The sequence below is a fragment of the Engraulis encrasicolus genome, chromosome 24 (assembly GCF_034702125.1).
Source record: "Engraulis encrasicolus isolate BLACKSEA-1 chromosome 24, IST_EnEncr_1.0, whole genome shotgun sequence".
Lineage (NCBI taxonomy): Eukaryota > Metazoa > Chordata > Actinopteri > Clupeiformes > Engraulidae > Engraulis > Engraulis encrasicolus.
Window position 1 is genome coordinate 19,960,995 of NC_085880.1, and position 17,051 is coordinate 19,978,045.

Here is a 17,051-nt window from a genome sequence, read left to right on the forward strand (position 1 = left end):
TGAAAGCGTCAATATATTTGCATGTTTTTCAGGGATGTTTGGCATTATATTAAAATACAACATGAATATATCCAACCAAATTTGATAGAATAGCACATTATTCTACACACTTGCTGACTATAAACAATTAATAATATTATTAGGTGGTATTAACTAATAAAATAAGCATTTTACAAATGATAAAATAAAGAACAGATGCGCTATGGGCTATGCGTGTCACATGTAACAGCTGAATGTGGAATAAAACAGTATGCTTAGAAAATCACAAACGATGCATAATTATCGACAATATTTATACTAATCAGTATATTTCAATACTGTTGTAGGAAATAATTATTTATGGAACTTCCAATAACACTTCTTTATTTCTTTTTGTTATTTTCATACAAATGTGCTAAATGGATTCAAACTCACACTGTGGCTAGAGCCAACATGCCAAAAGACAAATTTCAGTAGCATAAGAAAATACTGTGCTATGTTTTACACAGCAATATTTTTTTCAATAGGGTCAAATGGTGGACGATGGTGTCCAGTATCTACGATCCTTGCCTTAACAAAAACTTATTTAAAACATTTTTTTAAAGTGTACAGGGCCGAAGTGGATGGCAAACCCAAGTGAAAGCAGTCTACCCACCTCTCAAATTCCACTTTAATAGCACTGTGCACTACACCATAATTCAGTTTCACGCGCGATAAACTAAATTATGAACCAAAAAAATGACTTTTCCAAAATGACAATACAATACATCCTTTGTATTGCCGATCTGTGCCCTGCAGGTCATTACAATACTACTTGAATCCTAAACATATTTTGAATATCTTTTCAAAACATCTGATGGAGTAGATATACTAACATCACTGTAATAACCAAATTCACCCACCTCACACTTCACCCACCTCTTGTTTTGCCAGCTCACCCCTTATGCAGTTATGGGAACTTCATAACCTGAGACCTGATGAAAAACACAATGAGAATAACTGTGAACATACACGTTACATTTGTTTAAAGTGTGTGTATCTGAAGTTCATTTGAATGATGTTGTAGAGAGGATTTTGATTTGTTTTTATTTCACAATGATATAGCCCTCAGCGGCCATGATGGGACCAAGAAGCCCATGCAAGACAAGGTTGCCATGGAAAGTGTCACTTTCCAGAGAAAATGGTCTCCAACACTACGAGCAGCTCACTTACAAACTTGCCAGACATCAGCTTCGATATTTGCAGCACAGCTTTAAACCTGGACACCCGCTGCCCAACAAGTATCATGGAATTGAATTTGTTGCCCTTTGTTGCCGTTATGCTGTTATGATATGAGCTTTGGGGATAAAATCGATTTGAGTGGCACAGACAAAAATACACCTGGAATTCCATCGCCACACCATCATCAGCCATGTTTCATGCTTGTGTGTGTTTGGGGTCATACTGCGGCTTGTGTTTATATGTGTATATTATTCAGTGAACTATGCTCCTGTTTGGTACCAGTACAGACCTCACTGCGCTTTGAGAATCAACTGCATTCTAAAAGAAAGAAACAAACTGATTCTGTATGGTAAAAAGTGAATCTCATGACGTCTGAATGTTGAATCTGAATCCACACCATGGGCAGCAGAGTTTGATGCTGACAACTAGGATGTGCTGAAAATAATGGGATCTTATGTAAGACATGGTTGGATAACTATTCGAGAACCATTTTAAACACCCTCATGTAAGTGATGGTTGGATAACCAGTTGAGAACCATTTTAAAAACCTCCTTGCAAGCGATGGTTGGATAACCATTTGAGAACCATTTTAAGCGCCTTCATGTTCACACTGTATGTGTGTAGCCCTTAACAGCAAGCTATACGTATGTTTAGAAAATTATAAAATAGTAGAAAATAGTAAATTCATTCAACATATACATGTAAGCACTGTACATGTTTAGTAATAAGTTATCACTACAGAACTCACTACAATGTGAGAAACAAATGGAACTGATTGCTTCCATGTACCTTCCACGTTTGAAACCTATCACTTTCAAATTATGGGGGATGTTGTAAGCAGGTTTGATGCAACTGAAAAACAAAATGTTCCTGAATTTATGGCAGATGTGACTGTCAGTCACCCCATGCTCATGAAGTTCAACATGATAGAGAAGGAAATCAATCCAATCCAATCGCTAAACCAAAAAAGAAAAAAAAATGAAGAAAAAAGAAAGAGAGAAACAAGAACATGTTCACATGCGGACAAGGTTGAACATAGACCTTGTGGTGGGCTTGCTTTCCTTCTAATGTCTTCATGGTCAGGGTGCCAGTTTATTATTTCAGAGTTTCTAGAGTCATAATAATTTTCACAGGTGGGAAATGCAACAGATGCCTTGGTAAAAGAATACTCATGTCTAGAGTAGAGTAGAGGTAATGTATTGATGATCATGGAGGCACTTGAGGTGTCAAGTAGGATAAATAAATAATGCACATAATACACATTGCACAAAGTAAACACATTGCACACACCTGCATACATAAATACACCAGAAAGATCCAAAATCTAAAGCATATACAAACATTACCGGGAAAAAATGAAAAAGAAAAGTAGCAGTAGCCATTATGTATGAATGAATGACAACGTGTGCAGTACAGCGTTACCCAGAATTTATCTTGTGACAACTTCAGAATTTTTTTCAAATGTATTGTATTTACAATCACATTTTTATTACGGGAATGGAAACCTTTTCCGATTTCTTCTTCACCCTGGCACACAGAGTTGGGCATACACATGTATGTTATACTGAACGAATCACAGTTGATAAAAGTCATCAGCTTCGCATTAAAATACTATTTTGAAGAAACTTCTTGTTATTCTAACATCCCTCACCAGTGCCATTACCTAGTAAGGTGTTCATAAACATGACCTAATTCACTTAACACATTCTCCTCGTGATGAAGAAAATATTTCAGCCCACCTGACTCTCCTTATGAATTTCAGTTACACACAAACTCAGTTACACACAATTCCAGTGTCTTATTGTAAAGCCATTTGCTCGGCAGAAAATGATTTTGAGTTAGGCACAATTTCAGTGTCCTACAACAACTTTCAATGTTGTGTTTGCGTTAGCACATACAGTACACATCAGTCTGTTTACAAAGTTTGTGTCTAATCGTGTGTGCTCAAGGTCCTCTTTGCTGTCATGGATGGGTTTTGCTTGCTAAACGCTGGATCATGACAAGAGCCGCTAATGACGGCAGATAAGTCAAAGGGATTGCTGATAACAAGTGCCATTAAAGAGACAAAAATCTCTTTGTGTGTGTGTCACCCAGCCGCGCCAGAGAGTCATTAGGGGCCCATTTGCAAGGCTAAACACAGAGATGTTTGAAATGAAAACAACAGTCTGTATGCCCACTGTATGGTACAAAACAACACATCCTCCACAATGAAACACTTTCATTGTGTCTGTTGATGCACGCAAGGCATCAAATGAGACATGAGACATCAAATGATGCTTGGTGCAGTGATAACAACGCTCGAGTGCTGTTGAGAGTAAAGATTACATGGCTACTTTTGGTACTCTTGTGGACTTTTACTGTATAGGGGCAAGTGTAACTACAAACAACAGCAATAATCTTCACGCAAAGGCGCCAGACTTTTGCGTGGCAGCAAAAAATGAAGGCTTAATAATAACAACCGGGCCGCCCGTCCCCAGTGTGCTCAACGACTTGAGAAATAATTGGGGTAACGACAGGGGCGGACAGCTCAGCGTGACCTCAGCCAAGGGGCGGGCGCAGAGGTTAAGCAAACAGCCACAGTACGTGACAGTAATCCCGCCATCTCGCCAACGTGATCACACACTCCAACCCAGCAGGCCTGCCTTCATCTGCGCTTAAAGGGGAACCCAGAGCAGGTGAGGCGATTGAACTCAAACAAAGCTGTTGTTCTAACTTAGCAAGGGGCAAATCGCAAGTTGCTCGTCATTGACCGCCGTAAAAGGGCACTGACTACATCCGATGGAAAAGGTCACGTCTGGTTTAAAACCAGTTTAAAATGTTTTTTTCCCACTTGGTTTAAACTGCATGTGCATCAAAGCGAGAGAGTAAAATAACTAAAAAAAACCAACTTTATACCTGTGTGTGAGTGGCTGTATTAAAAATCGCAAAACGTCACATTGGGTGCACTACCATATATTAAAGCCACCCGAAAAACATACAGAACACAAACATAAATTTGAATGCACCAGAGTAAGGCAGTAAATGTTATGACTGCAATTCTAATTTTAAATATAAGCAAAATGATAAAAAAAATGTATACTGTAGGCCTATATAAGAAAAAAAATGTTGGTAATTTTTTTTCACAAAGCATTGCATGTTGCCCTTTATGCCCTCTTTTGTCACTTCACAATACATACAAGCATCTGCCAGATGTAATGGAATTCAATAATATAATTGCTTTCTGAAAGTCGTCTTTAAGTCACCAAAACCAAGCTTTATAGAAAAGTATATCAAATTGGTGAAGTCATCAAAGAAAAGTATAATTCCATTACCAAACGTGGTCTTATAGGAAAAGTAGGCATTCATATCGTATGACTTAATTTATTTAATATTATATGCAGAAACACATTCTCTCCCCAACATGTGCACACACCACAATTCTTTCATTCGTGCAGAATTGACAAGGCTGTTCCTCCCCAAACTGACCTTACCCAACCTCACTTGTAAAGTGTGTGTGTGAATGTGACCCCTGGTGTCAAAGGGGGAACGCCCGAGAGGACAGAGAGCCCCCTGGGGTGTCACCATACAGCTGTGGCTACCAAACTGGGGGTCGAGACCCCTAGGGGGTTGCAGACAAACAGGACATTGCATAAAAATGGGTTAAAAAATACACAAGTTAACAGCTACCGTAACCGCAAACTTAATTCCATAATTTGGTTAGTAAAAGCATTCATGTGTATGGTTAATAGATGCGTTTGCTGTCCTCCTGTGGATTTCTAGCAATATTAGCAGACAAACTATTAATGCGAAATCTAAGCATTTTTTGTCCATTAATATTGCTAGAATTTTCATTGATAGTTTGTCTGTTAATATTGCTAGAAATCCATTGCTAGGCTAAGACAATGGTTGGTGGGGGATGGGGAAGGGGTTGCGAAATTATTCTTAAGTCCAAAATGGAGTCCCCACTGAAATTTGAATTTAATTTTTTTGTGAAGCACATTGAATTGCACCTGTGTATGAAATGTGCTATACAAATAAACTTGCCTTGAAAAAGTTTGGGAACCACTGCCACACAGGGCCAGAGGAAGAGGAAGAGCCCCATTGGGAAGCACTCAAGCATGCGTGTCAGCCTCCCCGACCTGGGGACACATCACAGGAACCCATCAAGAGAGAACTCATCAAGAGAGACCTCCACTCTATGCTATAGAATCTACGGTACTCAGTGAAGCCCTCAATGAATAGCAGCGACCCCCCACCCCATCCCACCCCACCACCAAACACTGACACATCATTATCAGAGACTTTAAAAAAATGGTGGTGGTGGGGTTATACCTTTATTTTGACAGGACAATCTGAGATGGTGACAGGAAGTGAGTAGGAGAGAGAGATTGGGGGAGGAGTGGGAAATGACCTCGGGCCGGAATCAAACCAAGGTCCCCAGCTTAGCAGCACAGTGCCCTGCCGTTTGAGACATGGCCAGGTCCCATTATCAGACACTTTAATTCATTGGTGGATAGTGTGGTAATCGACAGGGCCCTTGACAGCAAGCATATCCTTCAGTAGTTTTGCAGGGTTTTCAGGGCCTAGTTTATGTTCCAGGGCTTACCAGGGGGTATGATAACACAGATCAAGATGTGGTACTCAACAAAGAGAAACATGTCAATTTCTCTTTCGAGAGAATCTACTAGACTAATGTTTGAACTGGCCTTGCCCCATGTCAGACTCCTGACATGATGTTTAGTTTAGTTTGTGTGTGTGTGTGTGTGTGTGTGTGTGTGTGTGTGTGTGTGTGTGTGTGTGTGTGTGTGTGTGTGTGTGTGTGTGTGTGTGTGTGTGTTTGTGTGTGTGTGTGTACTCGTTGTTTACTCTATGCAACTACAGTTGTTGTTCTGTATATCTCCTGTGTACTTTGTATTTGCTTGTGATTTTGGTTTGATTATGTCCTCTTTTGAAAGTCGCTTTGGTTATAAAGCGTCTGCCAAATGCAATGTAATGTAATGTAATGTAATGTCAATTTAATTTATGTAAAAGGTAAAGACAAGACCAGTATACTTATACTTTATCTAGGATGTCATGCAATGTTCCCCCTCCTTTTTATATCTACACAGCCAGTGGGTTTTTTGGTTGCCATTTTGCAGTGATGCAACTGAGGTAGAGAATGAGATTGAGTCTGTTGAATAGTTTGGGTAACACCTTATAAACATGTCGGCTTAGAAAGACTTAGTAATCAATGAACTAATGATGAACAAAACATTAACAAATGTTTTTATTATTAGCTACATTTTCTTCATACTTTCTACAAATAATATGTTCACGATTTCACAAATATTATTATTATTATCTTAGTATTATTAGTCATTTACAAACAATTTGTAAATGTTTGAAAAGTATAAAATATTAACATAACATTAAAGTCATGTACAAACATTTGCTAATGCTTTCTTCATCATTTGTTCATTATTTACTAAGAGTGATTAAAGGTACACTGTGCAAGATTTGTAGTTGTTTATTTCCAGAATTCATGCTACCCATTCACTAATGTTACCTTTTGCATGAATACTTACCACCACCATCAAATTCTAAATATTCATTATGACTGGAAAAATTGCACTTTTCATACATGAAAAGGGGGATCTTCTCCATGGTCCGCCATTTTGAATTTTCAGAAATAGCCATTTTTAGCTGCAAAAATGACTGTACTTGGGCCATACTAGGAAAATATTAGTTTATTACTTAGTAAACTTTCAAGAAAAGATCAAATTTGGCAATAGGCAGCCCAGTTTCAATGAGCAGCATAGTTGCAGTACCTTTTTTGACCATTTCCTGCACAGTGTCCCTTTAATGCTTTCTAAGCAGACATTATTATAAAGTGTTTCCATAGTTTGTCCTGTCCTGTCTAGTGTCCAAAATGTCTTTGTTAACATCTGGGTAAATGTGAAATAAACGTGTTAGACTTTGTTCCTTCTTAAAGTCATGTCATGCCAAACTAGTTGACTAGAATTTATTTCCTCATGGGGACAATAACGTTTCTAACTAACTTCTTACTAACTACGGTTCTGGTTACAAGTATGTGGATATAATTCAGATTTTTCCTTTTATCCGTTTATGTGTAAACGCAACATGTGGATAAACATAAAAACTCCATCGTGACAGGTGTGTTTTTGCCCCCTAAATGGCACATTTTTAAAAAGGCACATTCAAAACTCTGTTTACGTGTAGGTGAGAGGCCAAAACCCATGTGTCTTCAAAAATATCCATAAACAGCATCTGTAAACAGCATCTGAGATTTTGGCACAGCACTCAAGATACACGTGTTAACAGTAGCGTGAGAAGTCCGCACACTTAGAATCCTTTTTTTGTATTTTATTTTTTCATGGCAGGATAACGTTTTGACATGCTGAGGTCGAAACGTTATCCTGTCATGAAAAAATAAAATACAAAAAAAGGATTCTAAGTGTGCGGACTTCTCACTCTGAAAACTACAGTTGGCCTTTCACTGGGACAGTGCTTACAGGAACAGTTACAGGACTGAGCTCAGAAGCTACATTGTGAAACATGCTGGCAAACACGATCCTGAGTTGAGGTACGTCAACGCATAAGCAAATCCTTCCATCACGTCAGTGAAAAAAAGCACATATTACACATGCTCGCTGGCGTCACGTATAACACATGATCGCAGGTCGCCACAGTTGTTCGGTTATGTTTTTTTTTAATGATGTACACTGTGTACTAAAGCTGGAGCGAATGAGGCTGCTGCATGTGCACATACAGTACGCACAGCATTTATTTATTTTATTTACATCTGTGTTGAGGATTTACATTACAGCATCAGCACAAGAGTCACCCATGGTTAAGTGGACAGATACGCTGGCAGACGGGCAGGCAGGCGGGCAGCCATGATTAAAAACTGGGGCAATGGGAGCCGCCCCTGGTCTGGTGGGTAGCCTCTTAGTGCAGATGGGGTCGCCAGAAGGCCTATTTATTATTGGCTGAAAATATTCAAATACATCATAACAACATTGCTATGACATCACAGAGAGCCTTAAGTAACAGATTAAGACATTACCATTACCATTACAATTTTGGTGACAGTAAGGTTATAACATACAGTAGACTCTGCGCAAAGTGTTAAGGAGATGAGCTTTAGATCACAGGGTTACAGGTTCGAACTCCTCCTTTCCACTCCCTCTCTCACTCCATGGTTGAGACGACCATGAGCAGGGCACCCAACCCCACACTGCTCCAGGGACCATAACCAATACCCGGTATTTAAAAATAACTTTAAGTCCGTCGCTTGGTCTAACAGAGCCAGCTAAGTAATGTGGTGGAATGCAGTGTAAAAAAAAACTGTAGCTCCGTGGACATATATGAATGTGTCTGCACAGAGAAACACAGCCTTTGGTAAATGGACACACAGCCCTGTGTAGTCTGCCAACAGACAGCATTACGAGCAGGCTCAAGTACAAGCACAGCGGCATATGCTCCTGTAGCATAAAGACTTACATATCAGGGGTCACAGAGGAATCAGACTTATGATAAACCTGCCCATGGTATTTTCAAACACACAACAGGGTGGCTGTTACTCATTGAAAGAGGTGTCACTGGGGATTATGGACAGTATCACTTTTGCGCTTTTTTTTTCTTCCATATATCAGCTTCCCAACCAAAGGACTGGGTATGTAGTTTATGGGCCTGTCATTGTCAAATGACTGTAGTAAAAAGGGCAACATAGCGCAAAAAAAAATATGTTACGACTTTTCATACCCAATACTACTCATAGCATATCATGAGTGACATGCATTTAACATTTTATAAAGTTATTAAGAAAATAAATCATGGTCAAGAATACACACAGCTGCCACAGCGGTTGGGGCACTGAGCGTTATGCCGGGGACCTGACCTGGGTTTGATTCCGGCCCGAGGTCTTTTCCAGATGATTCTCGCCAACTCAATTCACTTCCTGTCACCATCTCATGATGTCCTATAAAACAAAGGCACACAAAATAAATACTGGTAAATTATATATAAATACATAAATAAAAGAATGCGCACATCGTTAGGGAGAGTGCTATTGGTATTCTAGAGGCCATGAGAGTCTATATATAGTAGTTATAATAAGACTGAGGTGTTCGTCTTCAGTATGCTGCTGATCTGGGGTGCATTTCTGGAAAGCGTAGTTGCTAACTATGTTAGCTTCTTTGTTGGTTGCAATGCAATTTCCCATTGGCAACAACCGAAGTTGCTAACTGCTAACAACTACGCTTTTCAGAAATGCAACCCTGTGTTGGTCGGCAGATGCGTGTGTTGAAAAATTAGGGTAAACAATTTAAGCAACTGAAGCCGAAACCCAGCCGTTCTCCATCACACACGCACAAATAAATATAGATACAGCGTACACAAACATACCCACACCCAAACACACCCATCCTAACTCTCTCCGTCACATACAGACACAGATACAGATACAGACACAGACAGAAACACACACACACACACACACACACACACACACACACACACACACACACACACACACACACACACACACACACACACACACACACTCCTCACATCCTTCACCAGGCAAAGTGGCAGCAATTTCCCTGGTGTAATTTCTCTGTGGCATCTCTTTCGTCAGACGGAGGGGGAAAAACCTGCTGCCATTTATCAATGCTGCCCGCAGACCATCACGAGCCCACAGGAGGGCCGACTGTGGTTTATCCCGGAGCGGAGCGGAGGCCCTTTTAGACAAATTATGGAGGCGCACTATCCCTCTCTCTTTCTTTCTCTCTCTCTCTCTCTGTCTCTCTCTCTCAGAGCTCCCATCCCCAATCTGCCCCCCTCCACACACACACACACACACACACACACACACACACACACACACACACACACACACACACACACACACACACACACACACACACACACACACACACACATTCCCCATCCGGCAACCCAGCCTGTATGCATGTACCCCCTGCAACCCAGCTGCTTGCCCACATATGCAAATGCATAATCAGTCCATAACAGTGGTCTCTCCCCCCCATTCTATTTTTTGGCTAGTGATGGTCCACTTGTGACACAAGCTAACATCCCTTTTTTTAAAAGAAAAAAACCCAAACCATTTCCGCTCTCAGGGTGGAAAGCCTGATATTCTAGTCCCATCAGCTTGTGTCTCATACGCTATCTCAAATTCCTCTCTGGGTCTCTCACGCTCGCTCCATCCCTCTTTTCTGCTCTGTCTCGCTCTCTCTATGTCTGTGCAACTGGGCTGTGAATCTACTCTCTCTTCTGTACCGCACAGCTCTGCCATTAGGGGTGTAAATCACAGCCTCCATAACGATACAATTCTATAATGATTTCTTAAGGCAGCGATTTGATTATTTTATACTTGAGAATGCCCCACGATACGATTACTCTACTCTACTCTACGATATGATTCAATTAGGCCTTTGGATGGATGCATCGATACAAAATGATTATTGTTTACACCCCTATCTGCCATGTGACTCATTCTTACATCTTCATATCTAACATGGCATTTGGAAATCATTGTGACTTTGACCCATCTATCGCCTGTGTGTGCTCTATGACTGTGTGCATGCTCACTCGTGCTCCACAACGCCCTGTGACAGGTTAGGGCAGCGGTTCCCAAACTTTTTTCCTTGCGTAGCATCCTCTACCTTTCAATGTGGTTCTCGCACCCCCTAAGCAAATGTTTTGGTGTGCTGATGGCCACTCAGATAAGTCTTCACTGCACAAATCATTGCACATTATGCAGAGTCATTTGGGGAATCATCATTTCCAATAGACCTGATGTTTCTTCAAGCATACAATTCACCATACAATTAAAAACGACTTAATTGATAAAAACACACATAGCCGTCATTGCTCAATTCAGCTCATGCACCCCCTTGCGGCAGGCCACGCACTCCCGGGGGTGCACGCACCCCAGTTTGGGAAACTTTGGGTTAGGGTTAGGGGTGGTTTTGGCCTGATCACAATTTCGCCATTTCCCTCACTTGTTACGCTGTTGTTGGCAAATGTAAAGCAGCAGAAATGTTGCTTTAGTGAAAGGTTAGGGGTGATTTTGGTGAGGGCACAGCTGAGCATCTTCACGTTTAGCAACAGAAATTTGCTGCGTTCAACAGAAATTTGTTGCGACGGCTCAAGCCTGGTCATGTGACAAAAGTGTTTTTCTGCAGCGTTGTAGGGCATGACTTACCATGTAAAGTCGTTGCACCACAACACGAATGCACTAGCGTGAAATACAAACGCCTTCGCATGATGCCAGTCTGTCTTATTAGGCTACCCAGCAACCCATTGACAATACCAAGCTGACAGGCACACAACCAACACTGATATTATGTCAAGCGATCTTGGGTGTTTTGAAAGGCGCCATATAAAGCGAAAGTGTTATTATTATTACTATTATTATTATTATCATTATTATTATCATTATTGTATATCATGCCTACAGTATATTGCTTACTTATCTTAACTTCCACTTCTATAATGCCTGTCTGTGCATCTGTGGGCTGTTCCAAACTACGGGTATGTCTCAAAACCTAGTCCGCACACTTCCAAGTGTGCTCAGCCTAATTAGTCACGCCCAGTGATTGGATACTCCATAGAGTTCACCAAAGAGTATCCAATCACTGTGCGTGACTAATTAGGCTGAGCACACTTGGAAGTGTGCGCACTAGGTTTTGAGAAATACCCACTATCTCACTGAACAGCAAGGTGATGATAAAGGCCTCTACTTGAAAGCTCCACTCGCCTTTGCCACAGTTGGCACCTGGCATTTGATCTCATCAAAGCAGAAGCACCTCTATGGGATCAGGAGAGATAACCAAGCACCCCTGAGCATCCCTCAAAACAGAAAGCACAGGTAGAGCCATATCTATTTCTCTCTCCCTCACACAGAGACAGTGAGAGAGAGAGAGCGAGAGACAGAGCGAGAGAGAAAAAAATCATGTCCATTTCCACACGAAAATAAAACTCTGATACAAAAACAAACCTGGAGCAAGACTCAACCATCCCCCCTCCCCCAGCTCCTCACACCCCACACCCCGCTCCCCTCCTCCACACACACCTGACAGGAGCAAATGAGGTCAATCCGCCGGCTGCCGTTTCCCACATCCCTGCTGGACAAAGAGAATGCTGCTCCCTACTGGAGGAAAGGCTGGACACACACACACACACACACACACACAGGCACACACACACACACTCACGCACGCACGCACGCACGCACGCACGCACGCACGCACGCACGCACACACACACACACACACACACACACACACACACACACACACACACACACACAGGCACACACACACTCACGCACACACACACACACACACACACACACACACACACACCAGCAACAGCGCAGATTCCTGCTGACACAAAGAGGTCAGTTTAGGCCATCCAGCCACTTTTACTAAGCAGAACATCTTCTAATACTTTATAGGCCTATTTCCAACTACTGCATAACACATTTACAAAAATATCAATGAATTATAAAGAGTCTTCACGAAACAATGAGATAAAAGGACAAATTAAGAGCTTGGTACGCATATTCATTTTGGGAAATTGTTTTTGTATTGGGTGCTCCATTGCAATGCATTTTGTATAGGTTTAAAAAATATTTGAATGGCAAGAATTCACATATAGATGATAGGACTTCTCAACATTTCCAATAATAAAATGCAAAAGTCAAAAAATGGTGGATAAGTCGTTTTGCAATGAAACTCTTCAAATGTAGAAACTGTGTTTCTGTGTATGATACGTCCGTGTATGAATGTGTTTTTCTATGTCTTGTAAGATACTGTTTGGATTTGAATATGCAAAAATGTAGACTTTTAAGGCATCAGAAAAAGACCTCATTGGACTAGTGCTCTTAGGAGGACAATTTCAGTTTGTCAGTTTTCCTCATCATACCCATGACCACCCGTTTCTGCCTGAAATGGAGCGCCACACACAGGGCTGGCCTGGGACTCAAAAATGGCCTGGGCATTTGGCCCCGAACACACACAGGCCATTTTACTAGTCTTGACTGTCTGAATCTACTGTCTATATTGACGATGGACCAATGGGCCTCCCCCCTCTAAATTGTGGGCCAATCCCCAGGAAAACAACCACAACATCAACAGTATCGGCCCCTGGGGACTGCAAGCCCACCGGGAAAAAGCCCTGTATGCCAGATTACCAGTCCAGCCCTGGCCACACACACACACACACACACAGAACAACAAACATGCATTGGAGCACTCTGAGCTGGAGCTGTGATATTTGGCCCAGAGTCATGATGTTGTAGGACATTAATAAACTGCATAGCGTATTCCAGGGCAGGCGATGTGGGCGAGACAACAACAACAAAACATACAACAGACAAACAAGTAAACAAGCGCCATGCATCATGTAGCCTATCCAGCATGGAGTTCTGATGGCCACTAAGCTGTAATACTGTATCTGTTTGATGACATATCTTTAATATTTCTTTTCCCTTTTTCTCCGTTTTAAGTACCACCTTAAAAGCTTTACCAAGTGGGTAGCCATATACTTAGACACAAAGATAGAACACCTCTATGAACTCTACTCTACTCTAAACAAATCATATGTGTTACTGTTCCGCCTGTGCATCTGTATACAGCAATGGCTTCATCAGTCATAATTCCTCAGTCTGATCATATTTACATACAGGGACGTACAGAAGCTGCTGCCTACTCGTCGTCAGGTCCAATGCCTCTGCACAGACGAACATCAACAGATGCAAGACTACAATCTGACAGCCAGTCAATCCCCTTGGCTTATACATGCATGTACAGACATTGATGTACAAGGTGATTCACAAGCTTGGTTGTATACAGTAGATTGCTGCTGACTGTGTATCATATCATTACATTCAGAATACAGTATCTGGGTCAAACGGGGCGGCAACAAACTTTACCGTACCTCTGCTCTTCCAACGACAACAGGATTTTACTGTACTACATGGGTCAGTGACGTTTCAGCAGTAGCACAAGTCAGGGCGGTGCAACGACAGACAGTGCCACTATTATATGGATTCGTTTGTTTGTTTGTTTGTTTGTTTTTAGTGAACTATCTAAGAACCATATTCATTGCAGCGTATCAACCACTAATTCATTTATGGCAGTGGTGGACGAAGTACACCAGTTATGTACTTGAGTAAAAGTACAGTTACCTTGCATTGAAAACTACTCAAGTAAAAGTGAAAGTATTCACCTCACTTTTTTACTTGAGTAGAAGTACAAAAGTATCTGCCATCAAAAATACTTAAGTACTAAAAGTAAAAAGTAAAAACTTAAAAATGAGGCCTTTGGTGCAATTTTAATATTTAAGTGTTGTAGGCCTAGTTTGGTCATATCTAATTAAATATCCTCTGATTTGCATAGGCTATACCAACTGAACATGTTAGAACTAGGCCTTAACAGGCCTCAGAAACACTGTGGAGTAAGTCCATGGATGTTATAGCATCAGAAGTTCATTTTCACCTCTCTAAACAGTTAATACTGACCCTAACATGCCCAAAAGAACACATGAAAGGCCATTAATATTAAGAATGATCAGGCTGAAATTGATTATATGCCTATTAGAACAACTACTACAATACCCCCCAGCCGTAGGCCTAGTCCAGTATAGGCCTACTTATTTGTGACAGCAAGGAGTTAGAGTAGTAGCCAATAAAGTACTTTATGTTTAATTTTTATTATAATTATGGTTTTGGTAGACTTCTTCTTCTCTTATTATTATTATTATTATTATTATTATATTATTATTATTATTATTATGTAGTGTTTGGTTATGTTAAGGTTGGCTTAGGCCTATGTATGGGCAAACAGACTTCTTGCGATTCTAAGCTACCTTTAAAGATAGGAACATCTTCATATACTTGTAATGGTCTCTTTTTGCTAGATGCCAATGATTTGCAATAGCCTACTTGATACAACTTAATTGGAACACTTCTGCCTGATCATGAAAAAGCCTTTTGTGCCTGTGTACATCACTGGGCCAATATTTAGCCAAAGTCCACTTTTTTCTCTCTCTTTTCTTTTTTTTATTACTTTGTTATTGTTGTTTTTTACAACCTCACTTTGGTGGTATTGCCAGTGCTTTTCATATCTACTGTAGCCTACTGATCTGACTTAAGGGAAAGGATACATGTTGCAAGGATACATGTTGAATGTAGCCTCACTTTGCACGGTATGATGGGCATGGCTAATCCTCATGTAAAGATACAAACCCTTTACACAAGCCTCTTTTCCATAAAGTTGAAGCAAATAATTTTTTTTGGTGACAGGGGAGTCTATTAGACAAGTAATTGTTATTCCCAACTGCTTCAGAAAATACTGCAATGTATTGAGGGGAAAGAATGCTATCACGGAGTTGTGCGGCTGGATGGTTTGGAATAAGCAGCGTTTAGGCATCCTGTGTACTTGACTCAATAAACCAACACGCTACAAAAGCGGCAATTATGTGACTCTCTTGTAAGCCATAACACAGATATAGCACAGTAAGTCAAATAAGCAGTAGGGCCTACATTAAGTATCAATTCGCTGATTATTCAGTTCAAACGCGAAGCCTATCAGACAAATTTCGTCTTGTCAGGAGAGTGCAGCCTGCAGTGCGAGCCAAACCTCTCCCCCACACAACGAATACGACGTGCAGATTAATACACTCTAACAAAGTTATTGTCGCCTGCTTTGTTGTTTTGCTGTGCTTTCCGCATGTTACTAGAAAGTAGGTACCGTTTCTTCTTATTTCAATTCGTCTCGCAAGTCGCAACAGTGGACACATCAGTGGTCTTGCTCTGCTCGCTTTCCTTCTAAAACTAAATCTGTACAGGAGAGCTTGTTGTCACGTGACACATTACAACCAATCACAATGGCGAATCTCTGAGTCTGCCAATCGGATTCAGTTTTACTTTCTTCACACCAGCATGACCAGGGCATTCAACATGAATTAATTCACCTGCCGTGTATCGCCTTAAAAAAATTAAAAAAAGGAACGAGTGTAGCTGTAAATGTAACGAAGTGAAAGTAAATTTCGCTTTGAAATGTAGTGAAGTAAAAGTATAAAGTCTTACCAAATAAAAATACTTGAGTAAAGTATGAAAGTATGAAAATGTTACTTAAGTACAGTAACGAATTACATTTACTTCGTTACTGTCCACTGTCGTGCCAAAAAGTGAGTGCCTGCCAGAACACGAGTGCCCTCATTGAAACCAATGACATTTTTTGAGAGAAAATTATACAATTTCTTGCAGAATGAATTACATAATTTATGAACTAAAAATATGCTTATGAAACATTACTCGTCCTGCACTTAATATGAGCTATTTGAATGAAACTGTAACATTTGTTATGACAATTCTTCGATTCTTTCATGGAAATAATACTGAAATTGTAACCAGTTCTTTGTAATACTTCCAGAAGGAATGTAGATGCTTTATTGATAGGCTTTCCATCTTAAATTGTGTCAGATTTATCTGCAAAAATGGGTAAAAACTATCTGAAAAATTGGTCATCGGTTTCCATTGGTTTCAATGAGGGCACTCGTGTTCTGGCAGGCACTCGCTTTTCGGCACGACACCACCACTGATTTATGGGGCATTAAATGCTGTTACTCCACCTGACGCCTGAGCCCAAAAAAAGTCTTTCATAATCCATATGCAGTCATTCAGTCTTTGCCGTGTTGCCCAACATAGGAAGATGTCTACTGTGACTGTGACACATGGTTTCAATCGAGACGATGAGCTGCTCTCTAATTTTGAACTAACTTCCTGTCCCGCTCCTCTTCTTACAGGTATATCTAATGTCATCTCCAAACAGCAGAGCTGA

General features: G+C 40.7%; 1 long non-coding RNA gene across 2 annotated transcripts in view; it reads right to left on the reverse strand.

Annotated features, from left to right (window-relative positions):
* LOC134441819 (uncharacterized) overlaps nt 1-17,051 on the reverse strand; it is a 44,217-nt gene that overhangs the window by 5,581 nt on the left and 21,585 nt on the right. For both annotated transcript variants that reach the window (XR_010033209.1, XR_010033208.1), the window contains 2 exons: nt 9,080-9,160; nt 882-953 (listed from right to left, as the gene is read on the reverse strand). This is a non-coding gene — a long non-coding RNA (uncharacterized LOC134441819). The remainder of the gene's footprint in view (nt 1-881; nt 954-9,079; nt 9,161-17,051) is intronic.